The sequence below is a fragment of the Bubalus bubalis genome, chromosome 9 (assembly GCF_019923935.1).
Source record: "Bubalus bubalis isolate 160015118507 breed Murrah chromosome 9, NDDB_SH_1, whole genome shotgun sequence".
Taxonomy (NCBI): Eukaryota; Metazoa; Chordata; class Mammalia; order Artiodactyla; family Bovidae; genus Bubalus; species Bubalus bubalis.
Genome location: NC_059165.1, coordinates 88,544,945 through 88,566,974, shown reverse-complemented (window position 1 = coordinate 88,566,974; position 22,030 = coordinate 88,544,945). Strand labels below are relative to the sequence as shown.

General features: G+C 37.8%; 1 protein-coding gene across 5 annotated transcripts in view; it reads left to right on the top strand.

Moving 5' to 3' along the window:
* Nucleotides 1–22,030, top strand: part of MEIKIN (meiotic kinetochore factor) — a 128,895-nt gene that overhangs the window by 96,163 nt on the left and 10,702 nt on the right. The gene's annotated exons all lie outside the window — the stretch shown is intronic.

Here is a 22,030-nt window from a genome sequence, read left to right as displayed (position 1 = left end):
ACTTGGTTAGCAACTGGGAGTTTGCTTGCAGTTTGGAAGAGGATGCGGTCTCTGGGGCCGAGATTGCCCCTCGCATTCTGGCTCTGGCTGTTGCCCCCCTGCCTCTCTGCCTCTGGTGGGGGATGGGCTGGTCCGCAGCCAGCTAGCTCTCCTCTGGTATTCGCTCAGTCCTTTGTTCTGTGTGTGGCCCACCAGTGCCTTAGGTTAGAGCTTTTAGCGGGAAAGTTCTTTCTCTCTTTCTTTCTTTCTTTCTTTTTTTTTCCTCTCTCTCTGGCTATCCCACAGTTTGGGTTGCTATCTCACGTTAGCGCCCTCAGATTATCCTCAGGGCATTCAGGCCCGGTCCTTACCCTAAGCAATGCAGCCCTCGCCTCCCTGTTCAGCCCCTGCTTGCTGGTGGCAGACGTGAGCATCTGGGCTACTTCTCCAATGGGAGTTGCAGTTAGGCACAAAATCTATGGGTTTTATTTATTTATTTTTTTTCCTCCTGGTTATGTTGCCCTCTGAGATTCCAAAAATCACTACAGACCTGCCGGTGAGAGGGTTTCCTGGTGTTTGGAAACTTCTCCTTTTTCACAACTCCCTCCCTGGGACAGTTCTCCATCCCTAACTCTTTTCTCTCTCTTTTTATCTTTTATATTTTGTCCTACCTCCTTTCAAAGACAATGGGCTGCCTTTCTGGGTCCTGCCTTGCCTCGCAGGCTGCCTTGCGTGGTGTCCTCCGCCAGCATTCAGAAGTTGTTCTGTGGAATTTGCTCAGTGTTCAAATGATCTTTTGGTGAATTTGTTGGGGAGAAAGTGGTCCCATCTCTGGCATGTGGGATTTAGTTCCCTGACTGGGTCCTCTGCATTGGGAGTGTGGAGTCTTAGCCACTGGACCACCAAGGAAGTCCCCATGTGCAGATTTTTGTGTAAACATAAGCTTTCAAATGATTTGTATAAATACTATGGAGTAAAATTGCTAGCTCAAATGGTAACTATATGTTTAGTTTTTAAAAAAAAACACCAAATGGCTATACCATTTTTCAGGCCCACCAGCAAAGAATGAGAGTTCATCTTGCTCCACATCTTCATCAACATATACTGTTTTCGATGTTTTGGAGTTTGGCCATTCTAATAGGTGTGTAGTGGCATCTCACCATTGTCTTAATTTGCATATCCCTGTGTGGAGATACGGAGCATCCTTTCATATGCTTACTTGCCATCTGAATATCTTCTTTGGTAAGGTGTTTGTTAAGGTCTTTGGCCCATTTTTTAATTGTGCTGTTTCTTACTGTTAACAGTTCTTTGTATATTTTGGGTAACAGTCCTTTATCAGATGTATCTTTTACAAATATTTTCTTCTAACTTGTGCCTTTTTTTTTTTCTAATTCTCTTGATATACCCGTTTGCAAAGCAGAAGCTTTAAATCTTAAGTAAATCTAGCTTATCAATGATTTCTTTCATGGATCATGTCTTTGATGTTATATCTAAAAAGATGTTAATCAAAAAAAGACATTACTATACCCAGGATCTTCTGGGTTTTCCCCAAAGTTATCTTTAGAGTATTTCATAGTTTTGCATTTTACAGTTAGACCTCTGATCCATTTTGAATTTTTGTGAAGGTTGTAAGGTCTGTGTTTATATTCTTTTTTTTTTTTTTTTTTTTTTGGTAGGTGGCTGTCCATTGTACTGACACCATTTGTTGAATAGACTATTTTGCTTCATTGTATTGCCTCTGCTCCTTTGTCAAAAATGAGTTGAGTATATATAAATGTCTGTTTCTGGGTTCTCCTGTTCCATTCATCTGTTTGTCCATTTTTTTTTTTTTTGCCAATATCACACTCTCTTGATTACTATAGCTTTATAATGACTTAAAGTTATTATAAAGACTTTATAATTAAGTCTCAAAGTCCTCTAAATTTGTTCTTCTTCAATATCATGTTCTGTATTTTGGGTCTTTTGCCTCTTTAATCAATTTTTCAATATTCACAAAATAACTTGCTGAGATTTTTATTGGGATTGTACTGAATCAGTAAATTTAGTTGGGAATAACTGCCATTTTGACAACATTAAGTCATGTATGACTATGGGTTATATCTCCATTTATTTCATTATTTTTTGATATCTTTTATCAGAGTTTTATAGTTTTTCTCATGTAGATCTTATACATATTTTGTTGGATTTATACCTAAATAATTCATTTTGGGCATGCTAATATAATTGGTAATGTGTTTTTAATTTCAAATTCCAGTTCTCTATTGTTGTTATGGAGAATGCAATGGCACCCCACTCCAGTACTGTTGCCTGGAAAATCCCATGGATGGAGGAGCCTGGAAGGCTGCAGTCCATGGGGTCGCTGAGGGTTGGACACGTCTGAGCAACTTCACTTTCACTTTTCACTTTCATGCATTGGAGAAGGAAATGGTAACCCACTCCAGAGTTCTTGCCTGGAGAATCCCAGGGACGGGGCATCTTGGTGGGCTGCTGTCTATGGGGTAGCACAGAGTCGGACACGACTGAAGTGACTCAGCAGCAGCAGCATTGTTGTTATATAAGAAAGCAATTGATTTTTCTATATTAACTTTGTATCTTGCAACCTTGCTACAATTGCTTATTAGCTCCAGGAGTTTTTATTGTTGTTGACTCTTTTGGATTTTCTACATAGATAATTCTGTCATCTGTAAATAATGACAGTTTTATTCCTTCTTTACACTCTGTATTTCTTTTATTTTCTTTCTTGTCTTTATTGCATTAGCAAAGATGTCCAGTATGATGTTGAAAAACAGTGTTAAGGGGGAACATTCTTGCCTGTACCTGATCTTAGTGGGAAAGGTTCAAGTTTTTCATCATTAAGCATGATGTTAGCTGTAAGTGGTTTTTTTTCATATTAATAGATGTTATTTATTAATAGCAAGTTGAAGTTCCCCTTTATTCCTCAGTTCAGTTCAGGGCAGTCACTCAGTCATGTCTGACTCTTTGCGACCCCATGAATTGCAGCATGCCAGGCCTCCCTGTCCATCACCAACTTCCAGAGTTTACCCAAACTCATGTCCATTGAGTCGGTGATGCCATCCAGCCATCTCATCCTCTGTCGTCCCCTTCTCCTCCTGCCCCCAATCCCTCCCAGCATCAGGGTCTTTTCCAATGAGTCAAATCTTCCCATGAGGTGGCCAAAGTACTGGAGTTTCAGCTTTAGCATCAGTCCTTCCAATGAACACCCAGGACTGATCTCCTTTAGGATGGACTGGTTGGATCCCTTGCAGTTCAAGGGACTCTCAAGAGTCTTCACCAACACCACAGTTCAAAAGCATCAATTCTTCGGCACTCAGCCTTCTTCACAGTCCAACTCTTACATCCATACATGACCACTGGAAAAACCATAGCCTTGACTAGATGGACCTTTGTTGGCAAAGTAATGTCTCTGCTTTTGAATATGCTATCTAGGTTGGTCATAACTTTCCTTCCAAGGAGTAAGCATCTTTTAATTTCATGGCTGCAATCACCATCTGCAGTGTGTGAACCAAGAACTTCCAGATACACAATCTGGGTTTAGAAAAGTGTCAGAGGAACCAGAAATCAAATTGCCCACATTCATTGGATCATAGAGAAAGCAAAGGAATTCCAGAAAAACATCTACTTCTGCTTCATTGACTACATGAAAGCATTTGACTGTGTTAATCACAACAAACTGTGGAAAATTCTTAAAGAAAGGAGTACCAGACCACCTTACCTGTCTCCTGAGAAACCTGTATGGGGGTCAAGAAGCAACAGTTAAAACCTTACATGGAACAACTGACTGGTTCAAAATTGAGAAGAGAGTACTGCAAGGCTGTATATTGTCAACCTGGGTATTTAACTTATATGCAGAGTACATCATGTGAAATGCCAGCCTAAAATAAATAAATAAAAAATTTTTTAAATAATTTTTTCTCTGTGAGGGTTAAAAGGATCTTTTCCTTATCCTTGGTGTCTTGAAATTTCATCATCATGTATTAATACTTTGGTATATGTTTTTGTTCATGCATTGTGGTAGAACATGGTGGATTTCTTTTAAACTGGAAACAAACACTTTGGTTTGGGGAATTTTTTCATATTATTTCTTCAATAATCTCCTCCTCTCTGCATTTTTCTCCTTTTTCTGAAACATCTATTATTTGCATAGTGGACTTCCTATACCAGCCCTCTCAATTTCTTATCTTTAAAATAATGTCTTTATTCTTTTGTTCTACTTTCTGGGAGATGCCCTCAGTTTTATCTTCCACATCTTTTGTATTAATGTTTTGGCTAAGAATCCACCTGGCAATGCAAGGGACACAGGTTCAATTCCTGGTATGGGAAGATCCCACATGCCAGGGAGTAACTAAGCCCTTGAGCCACAACTACTGAGCCCACTCTCTAGAGCTTGAGAGTTGGAACTACTGAATCCTGTGTGCCCTAAAGCCTGTGTTCCACAACAAGAGAAGTCACCACAATGAGAAGCCCGTGTACCACAACTGGAGAGAGTATGTGTAGTTTAAAGAAAAAAAAAAAAAATTAGATGGATACCCTTGTGCTTACCCACTATGCAGACAATGAAATAGAACAGTACAAATACTGTCTCTCCGAAACCCAAGGAATCTCACTATGATTCCATTAACCCTGTTCCATAAGTAATGACTGTCCTGGGATTTGTGCCATTCATTCCTCTAATTGTGCTCCCCCGGTGGCTCAGAGGGTAAAGCGCCTGCCTGCAATGCAGGAGACCGGGGTTCGAACCCTGGGTCGGGCAGTTCCCCTAGAGAAGGAAATGGCAACCCACTCCAGTATTCTTGTCTGGAGAATCCCATGGATGGAGGAGCCTGGTGGGCTACAGTCCATGGGGTCGCAAAGAGTCAGACATGACTGAGCGAGCTCACTTCACTTCACTTCCTCTAATTTCTTTTTATTTTTATAACTGACATCTTTACTAAATATTTCATTCCATGAGCATCATATATTTCCTAATTTAAGTGTTACTCAATATTTTTCAATAAAGTTTTATTATTTTAACCAGAATAACCTTGTATTTTTGTTGTTGTTGTTAAATATATTCCTAGGTATATTATTTGATGCTATGGCAAATTATGTCTTTTTATCATTATATTTTAAAAATTTGTTTATGGAGTATAGAAATACAAATGATTTGTATATATTTGTGTATATGCAGAACCCTGCTGAATCTTGTTAACGCTAATATATGTTGAATTAATTTTGATTTTCTATGTAGACAATCATATCATCTTAGAATAATAACAGTTTTGTTTCTTCCATAAGAACTGTCCCTTATTGTCCTGGATAGGACCTCTAGTACAACATATTTCTTATTTAAGATCTAAAAGGAAATTGTTTAAAAAGTTTCATTGTTTTTTTTATTTATTTTATTTTATTTTATTTTTAAACCTGAAACACTGTATTAGTTTTGCCAAACATCAAAACGAATCCGCCACAGGTATGTTAAGCTTAAAGCTTGTGCAAACTTATCTTACAGACAACTTGTATTAAGCAGCATGACCTGTAGTGAGAAATAACTAAAACAATTTTTAGCAGCTAAAACAACAAAGTTTCATTTCTTGCTGATGCTATACATACCTCCATTAAGTTGACTTAGGGCCCTGCTCATAGAGCAGCCCCATCTTGAATATTTCTAGAAATTATGCCAGTGAAAAAGAAAGCTCTGAAATGCCTTACACTGGCAATTAAATGTTCTGGCTTGCAAGTGACATTCATTACCTCTGCTCAAAACTCAGTGGCCAGAAATACTCACATGACCTTACTGAATCAGAAAGGGGCCGGAGGTACATCTTCTCCAGAAAAACAAAAACTCTTTGAGAAATACCTCAGGACCATCACCATCCTTTACTAGATTGAGAACTTACCGCTATTTCAAGTTTTCTATGACTTCTGTTAGCCTAATGTCATTTCTTTGTAAACTATATGTATGCAGGAAATGGTTAAAAATATCAGGCCTCCACATTCCCAAGTTCCTCAGGCTTATCCTGGAATGAGGCTCCTGGGAGATGACCTCTGAAGCCTTGGAATATCAGTGGATACTTGGATAACAGTGTTTTTGTATGTCCTGAGCCAGGCCAGATAGTTTATGCTCACAAATGATTTATGGTAAACACCTGCTTTTGTTGCCTGAGGCTTTGGGCCACCTTGTATCAGTTTGACCTCTGGGGGACTGGGGTCTGAGTAGCTGAGGTCAGTTCTGCAGGCACTGCATACTTATGTGACTGACTCTAAATAGAAACCCTGATACAAAGGCTCACTGAGCTTCCCTGGTTGGCAGTACTTGGCGCTCGGGAGAAATAAATGTTCTCCATTTGACTTCAGCAAGGAGTGGACAACTGGAAGCTTATCCTCCTGAATTCAAATCTGTATGACTTTTCTTCTGGACTGCACCTTATGTGCCTTTTCCTTTTGCTGATTTTATCTTGTTTTAAAAATTTTTAAGTAATTGTTTGAATTGAAGTAGAATTGACTTAAAATATACTGTTTTCAGTTATATAGATAGTGATTCAGTATTTTTGTAGGTTATATTCTACTACAAGTAAGGTGAATGTGCTGACCACTGGCACCTCAGAAACAATATTCCACTATAAGTTATTATAAGATATTGGCTCTCATTCCTGTGCTATATAATGTGTTCTTGTTGCTAATCTACTTACTACATAGTAGTTTTCATCTGTTAATCCAGCCCCCCTAGTTTGTCTTTCTCTACTATCTTCACTTTGATAACCACAAGTTTGCTTTCTGTATCTGTGAACCTGTTTCTGTTTTACATTTATATATCAGTTTGTATAATTATTTTTTAGATTCCATATATCAATGATATCATAGAGTATTTGTTTTTGTCTGACTTAACTTCACGAAGCGTAATATTCTCTAGGTCCATCCACGTTGCTGCAAATGACAGAATTTCATTCTTTTTTTATGGCTAATGGTCCTTTGTGTATATGTATTGCATCTTCTTTTTTCATTTGTCTGTTGATGGGCCCTTGAGTTGTTCACATGTCTTGGATATTGCAAATAGTGCTGCTGTGAACACAGGGGTGCATGTATCTTTTCATTTTTCCTGCAGGTATTCCCAGGAATGGAATTACTGGATCAAATGGTAGTTCAATTTTTAGTTTTTTGAGGAATCTCCATACTGGTTTCCATAGTGGCTGCACCAATTTACATTCCCACCAACAGTGTACAAGAGTTCCTTTTTCTCTACATCCTCTCCAACATTTGCTTTTTGTAGACTTTTTGATGATAGCCATTCTGACAAATGTGAGGTAATGTCTCATTGTTGTTTCAACATGCATTTCTCTGATAAGTAGCCAACCTGAGCATCTTTTCATGTGCTTGTTAGCCATCTGTTTATCTTCTTTGGAAAAATGTCTAGTTTGGTCTTCTAAGCCTTTTTTTTTAAATTGGGTTGTTTGTTTTTATTGATACTGAGTTATATGAGCTGTTTATATATTTTGGATATTAACTCCTTGTTGGCCATATCATTTGAGAAAACTTTCTCCCATTCTATAGGTTGTCTTTTCATTTTGTTTATGGTTTCCTTTACTATGCGAAAGCTTTTTAATTAGGTCCTGTTAATTTCTTTTTGCTTCTGCTTCTTCTGCCTTAGAAGACAGATTAAAAAAATATACTCCTATTTATGTGAAAAAGTGTTCTATCTTTGTTTTCTTCTAGGAGTTTTATACTTTCTGGTCTTAGATTTAGATCTTTAATCCATTTTGAGTTTATTTTGTAAATGATGTTAGAAAATGTTCTAATCTCATTCTTTTACATGTAGCTTTCCATTTTCCCTCAGAACCACTAGTTGAAGAGATTGTCTTTTTTCCACTGTGTATTCTTGTGTCCTTTGTCATAGATTAATTGATCATTGGTGTGTAGGTTTATTTCTGAGCTTTTTATTCTGTTCCATTAATCTACGTGTGTGTTTTTGTGCCAGTACTCTGCCGTTTGATTGCTATAGCTGTGTGGTATAGTCTGAAGTCTGGAAGGGTTATACCTCCATGTTTGTTATTTTATCTCAAGATTATTTTGGCAACTTGGGATCTTTTGTGGTTCCATATGATTTTTACAATTACTTGTTCTAGCTATGTGAAAAATATTGTTAATTTTGATAGGAATTGCATTAAATCTATAGATTGCTTTGGGTAATATGGCCATTAAAAAATATTAATTCTTTCAAACCAAGATGATGGGGAATCTTCCCATTTCTTTGTATAATCTTCAGTTTCTTTCAACAGTGTTTTATAGTTTTTAGAATATAGATCTTTTACCTCCTTGGTTAATTTTGTTCCTATGTATTTTATTCTCTTTGATGCAATTTTAAACAGGATTTTTTTCTTTCCATTATTTCATTGTTTTTGTATAGAAATAAAAATCAGTTCTATGAAAAACAGATATCTGTGTTTTAATCTCACATAATGCAACTTTCAAAGAAGGCAATGGCACCCCACTCCAGTACTCTTGCCTGGAAAAGCCCATGGATGGAGGAGCCTGGTGGGCTGCAGTCCATGGGGTCGCTAACAACTGAGCGACTTCACTTTCACTTTTCACTTTCATGCATTGGAGAAGGAAATGGCAACCCACTCCAGGGTTCTTGCCCGGAGAATCCCAGGGACGGGGGAGCCTGGTGGGCTGCCATCTATGGGGTCTCACAGAGTCAGACACAACTGAAGCTACTTAGCAGTAGCAGCAGCAATGAAACTTTACTAAATTCATTTATTATTGCTAATAATGTTTGAGTGGGAGCTTTAGTATTTTCTGTATGAAGTATCAAGTTGGACATGGCAACCCACTCCGATATCCTTGCCTGGAGAAGCCCCATGAATAGACGATCTGGGAGGGCTACAGTCCATAGGGTTGCAAAGATATCATATTACCTCTTCTCTTCCAATTTGGATACCATTTATTTGTTTTCCTTACATTATTACTGTAGCTAGGCTTTCCATTACTGTTAAATGGAATTGGTGTGAGTGGGCGTCTTTATCTTGTTTCTCACTTTAGAGCAAAGACTTTCAGCTTTTTACCACTGAATATGATATTAAGTGGGCTTGTTGTAAATGACTTTTATTAAGTTGAGAGTTTTTGATGAGAGTTTTTATCATGAATGGATGTTGATTTTTGCCAAATGTTTTTTTGCATCAGTTTAGATGATGATATGATTTTTATCCTTACTTTGGTTACTGTGCTGTATCATACTGATTAATTCATGAATGATGAACTGTCTTTGTGACCCTAGACTAAAATCCAAATCCTAGACTAAATTGATCATGGTATATGATTCTTTTTATATATTGTTGGATTTGGTTTGCTAAAATTTTATTGAGGATTTTTGCTTCTGTATTCATCAAGGATACTGGTCTGTAGTTTTCTTTTTTTGAAATGTTTGTATAGTTTTGGTGTCAGGGCAATGGGGGCCTTATAATAGAATGAACTTGGGAGTATTTGTTCCTCTTCAATTGTTTTGAATAGTTTGAGAAGGATAACTATTAGTTCTTTGTATGTTTGGTAAAGTTCCCTTGTGGAGCTGTCTGGTCCTAGATTTTTGTTTGATGGGAGTTTTTAAAATAAAAGGTTCTATTTAACTTCTAATGATTTGGTTTGTTTAAATTATTTGTTTCTTTTTGGTTCAGTATTGGCAGGTTGTTTGCTTCTGTAAATTTGTCAATTTCTTCCAGGTTGTCCAATTTGTGGGCATACTAACTGTTCATTCAGTTCAGTTCAGTTCAGTTGTTCAGTCGTGTCCGACTGTTTGCAACCTTATGGGTACAGCATGCCAGGCTTCCTTGTCCATCACCAACTCCCGGAGCTTACTCAAACTCATTTCCATTGAGTGGGTGATGTCATCAAACCACCTCATCCTCTGTTGTCCCCTTCTCCTCCCACCTTCAATCTTTCCCAGCATCAGGGTCTTTTCAAATGAGTCAGTTCTTTGCATCAGGTGGCCTAAGTATTGGAGTTTCAGCTTCAGCATCAGTTCTTCCAATGAATGTTCAGGACTGATTTCTTTTAGGATGGACTGGTTTGAATTCCTTGCAGTCCAAGGGACTCTCAAGAGTCTTCCCCAACACTAGAGTCTTCTCCAACACTACAGTTCAAAAGCATCCATTCTTTGGCACTCAGCTTTCTTATAGTCTAACTCTCACATCCATACATGACTACTGGAAAAACCATAGCTTTGATTAGATGGACCTTTGTTGGCAAAGTAATGTCTCTGCTTTTTAATATGCTGTCTAGGTTGGTCATAACTTTTCTTCCAAGGAGCAAGTGTCTTTTAATTTCAAGGGTGAAGTCACCATCTGCAGTGATTTTGGAGCCCCCAAAAATAAAGTCTGTTGCTATTTCCATTGCTTCTCCTGTTCGTAGTATTATGTTTTTTTTTTCTTTTTATGTCTCTGTGGTATCAGTTATTATTTCTACTCTTTCATTATTTATTTTGAGGCAGAGGCCTCTTTTCTTCTTGGTGATCTCAGCTAAAAAGTTTATCAATTTTATCTTTTTTAAAAAACAGCTCTTGGTTTTATTGATCTTTTTATCTCTATTTTTACTTATTTCATCTCATCTTTATTATTTACTTCCTTCAGCTGTTTTTGGGCTTTGCCTTTTCTTCTTTTTTAAATCTTTTTTTTTTCTTTTACATTTCAAAATCTTCAAATAAAGAGTGAAATTTAAAAAAAAAATTATTTATTTATTTATGGTTGTGTTGGGTCTTCATTGCTGTACGTGGGTTTTCTCTACTTGCAGTGAGTGGGGGCTAGTCTCTAGTTGCGGTTTTGTAGACTTCTCATTGCAAGGGCTTCTCTTGTTTGGAGCACCAGCTCTAGGATAAGTGGGCTTCAGTAGTTGTGGCACACATGCTTAGCTGCCCTGCAGTATGTGGAATCTTCCCTGACCAGGGATTAAACTGTATCCCCTGCATTGGCAGGAGGATTCTTTACCACTTGACCACCAAGGAAGTCCTTTAATTCTTTTAAGTGGAAGATTAGATTGTTTATTTGAGATTTTTCTTATTTCTTGAGGAAGGCCTTTATTGCTATAAATTTCCCTCATACAGATGTTTTTTTTTTAATTTTATTTTATTTTTAAACTTTACAAAATTGTATTAGTTTTGCCAAATATCGAAATGAATCCGCCACAGGTATACATGTGTTCCCCATCCTGAACCTTCCTCCCTCCTCCCTCCCCATACCATCCCTCTGAGTCGTCCCAGTGTACCAGCCCCAAGCATCCAGTATCATGTATCAAACCTGGACTGGCAACTCATTTCATACATGATATTATACATGTTTCAATGCCATTCTCCCAAATCTTCCCACCCTCTTCCTCTCCAATAGAGTCCATAAGACTGTTCTATACATCAGTGTCTCTTTTGCTGTCTCGTACACAGGGTTATTGTTACCATCTTTCTAAATTCCATATATATGCGTTAGTATACTGTATTGGTGTTTTTCTTTCTGGCTTACTTCACTCTGTATAATAGGCTCCAGTTTCATCCACCTCATTAGAACTGATTCAAATGTATTCTTTTTAATGGCCGAGTAATACTCCATTGTGTATATGTACCACCGCTTTCTTTTTTTTTTTTTTTTTTTTTTTTTTTAAATTTTATTTTATTTTTAAACTTTACATAACTGTATTAGATTTGCCAAATATCAAAATGAATCCGCCACAGGTTTACATGTGTTCCCCATCCTGAACCCTCCTCCCTCCTCCCTCCCCATTCCATCCCTCTGGGTCGTCCCAGTGCACCAGCCCCAAGCATCCAGTATCGTGCATCGAACCTGGACTGGCAACTCATTTCATACATGATATTTTACATGTTTCAATGCCATTCTCCCAAATCTTCCCACCCTCTCCCTCTCCCACAGAGTCCATAAGACTGTTCTATACATCAGTGTCTCTTTTGCTGTCTCGTACACAGGGTTATTGTTACCATCTTTCTAAATTCCATATATATGCGTTAGTATACTGTATTGGTGTTTTTCTTTCTGGCTTACTTCACTCTGTATAATAGGCTCCAGTTTCATCCACCTCATTAGAACTGATTCAAATGTATTCTTTTTAATGGCTGAGCAATACTCCATTGTGTATATGTACCACCGCTTTCTTATCCATTCATCTGCTGATGGACATCTAGGTTGCTTCCATATCCTGGCTATTATAAACAGTGCTGTGATGAACACTGGGGTACACGTGTCTCTCTCCCTTCTGGTTTCCTCAGTGTGTATGCCCAGCAGTGGGATTGCTGGATCATAAGGCAGTTCTATTTCCAGTTTTTTAAGGAATCTCCACACTGTTCTCCATAGTGGCTGTACTAGTTTGCATTCCCACCAACAGTGTAAGAGGCTTCCCTTTTCTTCACACCCTCTCCAGCATTTATTGCTTGTAGACTTTTGGATTGCAGCCATTCTGACTGGCGTGAAATGGTACCTCACAGTGGTTTTGATTTGCATTTCTCTGATAATGAGTGATGTTGAGCATCTTTTCATGTGTTTGTGAGCCATCTGTATGTCTTCTTTGGAGAAATGTCTATTTAGTTCTTTGGCCCATTTTTTGATTGGGTCATTTATTTTTCTGTAGGAGTTGCTTATATATTTTTGAGATTAGTTGTTTGTCAGTTACTTCATTTGTTGTTGTTTTCTCTCATTCTGAAGGCTGCCTTTTCACCTTGCTAATAGTTTCCTTTGATGTGCAGAAGCTTTTAAGTTTAATTAAGTCCCATTTGTTTATTTTTGCTTTTATTTCCAATATTCTGGGAGGTGGGTCATAGAGGATCCTGCTGTGATGTATGTCAGAGAGTGTTTTGCCTATGTTCTCCTCTAGGAGTTTGATAGTTTCTGGTCTTATGTTTAGATCTTTAATCCATTTTGAGTTTATTTTTGTGTATGGTGTTAGAAAGTGTTCTAGTTTCATTCTTTTACAAGTGGTTGACCAGATTTCCCAGCACCACTTGTTAAAGAGATTGTCTTTAATCCATTGTATATTCTTGCCTCCTTTGTCGAAGATAAGGTGTCCATATGTGCGTGGATTTATCTCTGGGCTTTCTATTTTGTTCCATTGATCTATATTTCTGTCTTTGTGCCAGTACCATACTGTCTTGATAACTGTGGCTTTGTAGTAGAGCCTGAAGTCAGGTAGGTTGATTCCTCCAGTTCCCTTCTTCTTTCTCAAGATCGCTTTGGCTATTCGAGGTTTTTTGTATTTCCATACAAATTGTGAAATTATTTGTTCTAGCTCTGTGAAGAATACCGTTGGTAGCTTGATAGGGATTGCATTGAATCTATAAATTGCTTTGGGTAGTATACTCATTTTCGCTATATTGATTCTTCCAATCCATGAACATGGTATATTTCTCCATCTATTAGTGTCCTCTTTGATTTCTTTCACCAGTGTTTTATAGTTTTCTTTATATAGGTCTTTAGTTTCTTTAGGAAAATATATTCCTAAGTATTTTATTCTTTCTGTTGCAATGGTGAATGGAATTGTTTCCTTAATTTCTCTTTCTGTTTTCTCATTATTAGTGTATAGGAATGCAAGGGATTTCTGTGTGTTGATTTTATATCCTGCAACTTTACTATAGTCATTGATTAGTTCTAGTAATTTTCTGGTGGAGTCTTTAGGGTTTTCTATGTAGAGGATCATGCCATCTGCAAATAGAGTTTTACTTCTTCTTTTCCAATTTGGATTCCTTTTATTTCTTTTTCTGCTCTGATTGTTGTGGCCAAAACTTCCAAAACTATGTTGAATAGTAATGGTGAAAGTGGGCACCCTTGCCTTGTTCCTGACTTTAGAGGAAATGCTTTCAATTTTTCACCATTGAGGATAACGTTTGCTGTGGGTTTGTCATATATAGCTTTTATTATGTTGAGGTATGTTCCTTCTATTCCTGCTTTCTGGAGAGTTTTTATCATAAATGGATGTTGAATATTGTCAAAGGCTTTCTCTGCATCTATTGAGATAATCATATGGTTTTTATTTTTCAATTTGTTAATGTGGTATATTACATTGATTGATTTGTGGATATTGAAGAATCCTTGCATCCCTGGGATAAAGCCCACTTGGTCATGGTGTATGATCTTTTTAATGTGTTGTTGGATTCTGATTGCTAGAATTTTGTTAAGGATTTTTGCATCTATGTTCATCAATGATAGACCATAGTAAAAATCAACAAAGCCAAAAGCTGGTTCTTTGAAAGGATAAATAAAATTGACAAACCATTAGCCAGATGCATCAAGAAACAAAGGGAGAAAAATCAAATCAATAAAATTAGAAATGAAAATGGAGAGATCACAACAGATAACACAGAAATACAAAGGATCATAAAAAACTACTATCAACAATTATATGCCAATAAAATGGACAATGTGGAAGAAATGGACAAATTCTTAGAAAAGTACAACTTTCCAAAACTGGACCAGGAAGAAATAGATAATCTTAACAGACCCATCACAAGCACGGAAATTGAAACTGTAATCAGAAATCTTCCAGCAAACAAAAGCCCAGGTCCGATGGCTTCACAGCTGAATTCTACCAAAAATTTAGAGAAGAGCTAACACCTATCCTGCTCAAACTCTTCCAGAAAGTTGCAGAGGAAGGTAAACTTCCAAACTCATTCTATGAGGCCACCATCACCCTAATACCAAAACCTGACAAAGATTCCACAGATGTTTTTTTGTTGCATCTAATTGGTTTTGGGAAATTCTGTTTCCATTTCATTTGTCTTGAGATTTTTTTTTTGGTCTTCTCTTTGATTTCATAATTGACTCACTGGTTTAGTAACATGTGTTGTTTAGTCTCCACTCATTTGTTCTTTCCCCATTTTTCTTTCTATAGTTGATTTATATTTATATACCATTGTGATTGGGAAAAAAATGCATGATATAATTTCTGTCCCTTTAAATTTTTTGAGGCTTCTTTTGCGCCCAGTACATGATTTATCTTGGAGCACTTGCTATATGCACTTAAAAAGAATGTGTATTCTGCTGTTTGGGGATTTAATATCCTATAAATGTCTATTAAGTATACCTGGTCCATTAGGCCATTTAAGACCACTGTTTCTTTATTGATTTTCTGTAAGGAGGATCTTTCCATTGATGTCAGTGGAATGTTTAAAGTCCTCTTCTATTAATATTACTGTGTTATTGCCAATTTTCCCCTTTATGACTGTTATGTCTGCTTTATATATTTAGGTGCTCCTGTATGGATTTGTATATGTTAATAAGTATAATATCATCTTCTTGTATTGTTTCCTTTATCATTATACATGATAATTAATCTTTTTTTTGGTATAGCATTTGTTTTAAAATCTTTCATCTGATATGAATAGTACTACCCCCACATTCTTGCTGTTTGCATTAAATATTTTTTCTATCCCCTCACTTTCAGTCTGTGTGTGTCTTTAACACTGAAGTGAGCCTCAGGTAGGCAGCATATTGAAGAGACTTTATTATTCCAATCATCCACCTTGTGTCTTTTGGTTGGCACATTTATTTCATTGACACATGAAGTAATTATTGTAAGTATGTACTTATTACCATTTTATTACTTTTTTCCAGTTGTTTCTGTAGTTGCTTTCTGTTCATTTTTTTCTTCTTTTTGTTTCTACCATTATATTTTGATGATTTTCTTTAGTGGTGTATTTGGTACATTGCTTTTTGGTTTCTCTGTCCGTTGTAGGTTTTTGATCTGTGGTTATCCCTGGAGAAGGAAATGGAACCCACTCCAGTATTCTTGCCTGGACAATCCCATGGACAGAAGAACCTGGAGGGCTACAGTCCATGGGGTCGCAGAGAGTCACACATGACTGAGCAACTAGCACTTTACCATAGAAATAATATTGACCTATAATTATATCTACTTGTTTTAAATTTGTATTCATTTAAGTTCAAACACATTCTGAAAGATCTAATTTTTTTCTCATTGATTTATTTTTACTTATTTATTTTTTTTTACTTTACAATATTGTATTGGTTTTGCCATACATCAACATGAATCCGCCACAGGTATTTTACTCTTCTCCCCAACATTGTGTTTTTGATGTCATATTTTGCATCTTCACATTCATCTTTTTGCTGATAATTGTAGTTGTAGTTGCTTTTACCATTATTTTTTGTCTTTTAATCTGCACACTGGCTTAATTAAGTAATCTTTAATGCTTACTATATATCTGTCTTTCCTACTGGAATTTTCTCTTTCTTCTAGATTCTTACTTCTTTTTCATTTAGAGACCTTTCAACATTTCTTTTAGGGTAGGTTTAATATTGATAAATTCTTACTTCTTTTCCTTGTCTGAGATGATCTTTTTCTCTCTTTCTATTGTAAATGATAATCTTGCTGAGTAGAGTATCCTTGGTTGCAGGTTTTTTCCTTTTAAGACTTTACAATATAATGCTGCTCTCCTCTGATCTGCAAAGTTTCTGCAAAGAAATCAGGGGATAGCTGAATAGGAATTCACTTGTGTGTGACTCTTTGTTTTTCTCTTGCTGTATTTGAAATGCTTTAACTTCTGCCACTTTAGGTATGACATGTCCTGGTAAGGGTATGATTGAGTTCATCTGGGGAAACCCAGTGGCTCTGCTGTCATTAGAAGTCTAGACTGCTTCTGGGGTACTGCTTGAGTAAGCACCAGCAGTCGCCGCCGCTGCCCCACCTGGGCTCTACCCTAAAAGTAGAGGCTCAGTCACCTTTGCATCCCAAGGTGATGTCTTTTCCCCTGTGTTGGCTGCCACACATCCAGTGCCACTCTGTGACATGGAGTGAGCTGGACCAGGGTGTTCACTTGACTCAATTGGAGAGTACTGTGAGGCAGTTGTTGGAAACCCAGCAGTTGCTGGGGCAGACCTTTGTCTTCCCTGCCTGGCATCAAGCCAGTACCTGCACACTCCTCATGAGTGAAGTCCAGGTTTCTCCAGCCTTACTATCTCTTCCAGTGGTTCTCCAACCAGCCAAAGGGGCCAAATGACTACATTCTCCCAAGAAGACTCTGGTACTGTTCCATATCAGAAGGAGGGAAAAGGAATACTGGGCAGGAAAATTGTAGATGTCCACCTCAGAGTATAAATTTTACATTAGAATAGGCTTCTGTATAAACTTTATTTAAAATATGAGGTGCCCTTCATACATATGTATCTCTGCTTCTGAGTTCTAAGAGATAAGATATGTTATATTTGAAAGAAATGGCATTTCTTTAGAGATGGTCTGCTTGATGGGATATTGTCAAAATTAACTGACAATTACTATTAAATTACCAGTGACATTTTCCACAGCACTTTTGGTACTTACTTTTTTGTTGTTATAATGAAATTATAGGAAGATGTGAAGTGTATTTTGTCATCATTTCTGCTTAAAACTATTCCGAGCTGAATCTTAAAGAATGACTCTGACACTGACCTTGACCCTGATCATTTTTGTTGCTTTTATTTGATGAGAATCCTGTGGATCTAATTGATGATCTCATCCTCCTAAGATCTGTATCTGTTTCTACTACAACAGGTGTAGCCCAGGTTGTGTATCAATTTAGGACCTCTCTGCCCCCCTTTAGTGATTCTGGTTTTGTGTCAGAATCTCATGTTCAGCATTCCCTTCTTCCTGTTAGCCCCTTACTGAGCCAGTCACTATGTCCAGGGGCATAGAATACATTGATTGTTTAGACTGGGTCTTCTGACCATGTTTATGCTTAGAAGTGTTATCAGTGGTGCTGGGAAAACTGGAAAACTACATGTAAAATAATTAAATTTGAATATTCTCTAACACCATGCACAAAATAAACTTGCACAATAAAATGCACAATAAAAATGACTTAAAGACCAAAATGTAAGATCAGATACTATAAAATTCCTAGAGTAAAAACATAGGCAGAATACTCTTTTGACATAAGTTGTATTTATGTCTTTTTGGATCCTCTCCTAGAGTAATGGAGATAAGAACAAAAATAACAAATGGGATCTAATTAAACTTAAAAGCTTTTGCACAGCAAAGGAAACCATAAACAAAATGAAGAGATAACCCCAAAAATGAGAGAACGTATTTGCAAATAATGCAAGCGACAAGGGATTAATCTCCAAAATATAAAAACAGCTCACACAGCTCAATATCAAAAAACCAAACAACCCAATCAAAAAATGGGCAGGAAACCTAAACAGACTTTTCTTGAAAGAAGATATACAGATGACTAAAAAGCACATGAAAAGATGTTTCACATCACTAATTAGAGAAATGAAAATCAAAACTACAGTGAAACCCTCCTACATTGTTGCTGCTGCTGCTGCATCGCTTTAGTCGTGTCCAACTCTGTGTGACCCCATAGACAGCAGCCCACCATGCTCCGCTGTCCCTGGGATTCTCCAGGCAAGAACACTGGAGTGGGCTGCCATTGCCTTCTCCAATGCATGAAAGTGAAAGGTGAAAGTGAAGTCGCTCAGTCGTGTCTAACTCTTAGCGACCCCATGAACTGCAGCCCACCAGGCTCCTCCGTCCATGGGATTTTCCAGGTAAGAGTACTGGAGTGGGGTGCCATCGCCTTCTCCCCCTACATTGTTGATGAGAATCTAAATTGGTATAGCCACTATGGGGAACAGTATGGAGTTTCCTTTAAAAACTAAAAATAGAGCTCCTATATGATCCTACAGAAAGCGAAGAATAAAGAAGAATAAAGATAAAGAAGAAACTCTTGATAAAAGTGAAAGAGGAGAGTGAAAAAGTTGGCTTAAAGCTCAACATTCAGAAAACTAAGATCATGGCATCTGGTACCATCACTTTGTGGCAAATAGATTGGGAAACAATGGAAACAGTAACAGACTTTATTTTTGGGGGCTCCCAAATCACTGCAATGGCACCCCACTCCAGTACTCTTGCCTGGAAAATCCCATGGACAGAGGAGCCTGGTAGGCTGCAGTCCATGGGGTCGTGAAGAGTCAGACACGACTGAGCGACTTCACTTTCACTTTTCACTTTCATGCATTGGAGAAGGCAATGGCAGCCCACTCCAGTGTTCTTGCCTGGAGAATCCCAGGGATGGCGGAGCCTGGTGGGCTGCCGTCTATGGGGTCGCACAGAGTTGGACATGACTGACGCGACTTAGCAGCAGCAGCAGCAAATCACTGCAGATGGTGACTGCAGCCTTGAAATTAAAAGACATTTGCTCCCTGGAAGAGAAGTTATGACCAACCTAGATGGCATATTAAAAAGCAGAGACATTACTTTGCCAACAAAGGTCCATCTAGTCAAAGCGATGGTTTTTCCAGGAGTCAGGTACGGATGTGAGAGTTGAACTATAAAGAAAACTGAGCACTAAAGAATTGATGCTTTTGAACTGTGGTGTTGGAGAGGACTCTTGAGAATCCCATGGACTGCAAGGAGATCAAACCAGTCCATCCTAAAAGAAATCAGTCCTAAATATTCATTGGAAGGACTGATGCTGAAGCTGAAATTCCAATACTTAGGCCACCTGATGTGAAGAACTGACTCATTTGAAAAACCCTGATGCTGGGCAGGATTGAAGGTAGGAGGAGAAGGGGCTGAAAGAGGATGAGATGGTTGGATAGCATCACCGACTCAATGGACATGAGTTTGAGTAAGCTCAGGGAGTTGGTGATGGACAGGGAAACCTGGCATGCTGAAGTCTCTGGGGTCGCAAAGAGTCAGATATGACTGAGCAAGTGAACTGAACTAATGATCCTACAATTCCACCCCTGTGCATGTACCTAGAGCAAGCTATAATTTGAAAAGATACGTGCATCCCAGTGTTTATTGCAGCACTATTTACAGTAGCTAGACGTGAAGCAACTTGAATGTCCAACTTATGGTTGCCCAGGGGAAGATGAATGAATAAAGACGTGGTATATTTATACAATGGAATATAACTTGGCCATTAAAAAGAATGAAATAGGCAGAAGACCTAAATAGACATTTCTCTGAAGAAGACACACAGACGGCCGACAGGCACATGAAAAGATGTTCAACATCACTAATTATTAGAGAAATGCAAAGACTACAGTGAGGTATCACCTCACACCAGCCAGAATTGATATCATCAGAAAGTCCACAAACAATAAATCTTGGAGAGGGTGTGGAGAGAAGGGAACCCTCCCTCACTGTTGTGAGTGCACGTTCAGTTGCTTCCGTTGTATCCCACTTTATGCGACCCTATGGACTGTAGCCCTCCAGGCTTCTCTATCCATAGGATTCTCCAGGCAAGTATACTGGAGTGGGTTGTCATGCCCTCCTCCAGGGATCTAACCCATGTCTCTTGTGTCTCCTGCATTGGTAGACAGGTTCTTTACCACTAGTACCAGCTGGGAAGCCACCCCTCAATGTTCTTGGGAATGTAAATTGGTACAGCCACTGTGGAGAACAGTATGGAGATTCCTTAAAAAGCTAAACATAGAGCTACCATACGACCCTGCAGTTCTACTCCTGGGCATGTATCTGGAGAAAAACATGATCTGAAAGGATAGATGTACCCCAGTGTTCATTGCAGTACTGTTTACAATAGCCAATACAGGGAAGCAAGCTAAATATCCATCAACAGAGGAATGGATAAAGAAGATGTGATACATATATACAATGGAATATTACTCAGCTATTAAAAAGAATGAAATAATACCATTTGCAGCTACATGGATGGACCTAGAGATTGTCATACTGAGTGAAGTAAGTCAGACAGAGAAGGAGAAATATCATATGACATCCCTTATGCTGCTGCTGCTAAGTCACATCAGTTGTGTCCGACTCTGTGCAACCCCATAGATGGCACCCCACCAGGCTCCCCCGTCCCTGGGATTCTCCAGGCAAGAACACTGGAGTGGGTTGCCATTTCCTTCTCCAATGCATGAAAGCGAAAAGTGAAAGTGAAGTCACTCAGTTGTGTCCAACTCCTAGCGACCCCATGGACTGCAGCCCACCAAGCTCCTGCATCCATGGGATTTCCCAGGCAAGAGTACTGGAGTGGGTTGCCATTGCCTTCTCCAGACATCCCTTATATGTGGAATCTAAAAATAAATGATACACTTAAACTTATTTAAAAAACAGAGACTCACAGACTCAGAGAAGGAATTTATGGTTGCCCAGAGGAAGGATAGGGGGAAGGGATAGTTAGGGAGTTTGGGATGAACATGTATACACTGCTACATTTAAAATGGATAACCAGCAAGGACCTACTGTATAGCGCATGGAACTCTGCTCAATGTTATGTGGCAGCCTGTATGGGAGGGGAGCTTGAGGGAGAATGGATACATATATGTGTAAGGCTGAGTCCCTTTACTGTTCACCTGAAACTATGCCAATAGAAAATTAAAAAATTTAAAAAAAGAATGAAATAATGCCATTTGCAGTAATATTAAAGGACCTAGACATTATCATACAAAGTGAAGTAAGCCAGACAGAGAAAGACAAACATCATATGATATCACTTACATGTGGAATCTAAAAAAGTGATACAAATGAACTTATTTACAAAACAGAAAGAGACTCACAGATGTAGAAAAGACAAATTTATAGTTACCAGTGGTTAAAGGGGATGAAAGGAGGGACAAATTAGGAAGTTACTACATATATAAAATAGACAACCAATAAGGACCCGCTGTAGAGCACAGGGAGGTATATTCAATATTTTGTAATAACCATAAGGGAAAAGAATCTGAAAAGGATTCTATACTATATATATATATATATATATATATATATATATATATATATATATTCCTTTTCAGATTCTTTTCTGTACTGTGTACTTTTCTGTGCTGAATCACTGTACTGTATACCTAAAACTAACATGTTATTGTAAATAACTATACTTCAACTTTTTAAAAAGTTATAAAAGTAACCACTAGAAAAACTAAACATTATTGCTGTGGGGGAAGAGATGTAAAGTGGTATATAAGGCTTATTTAATTTAATCCATCAATTATAGAATAAATAAATATCTTCATAAAATTTCCAAAAAATTAACTGAGTTAGGAAATCAAGGAATCTATTGTTTAACTCAGACTTAAATTTAAATTCATTTTTAATTCAGTAAATC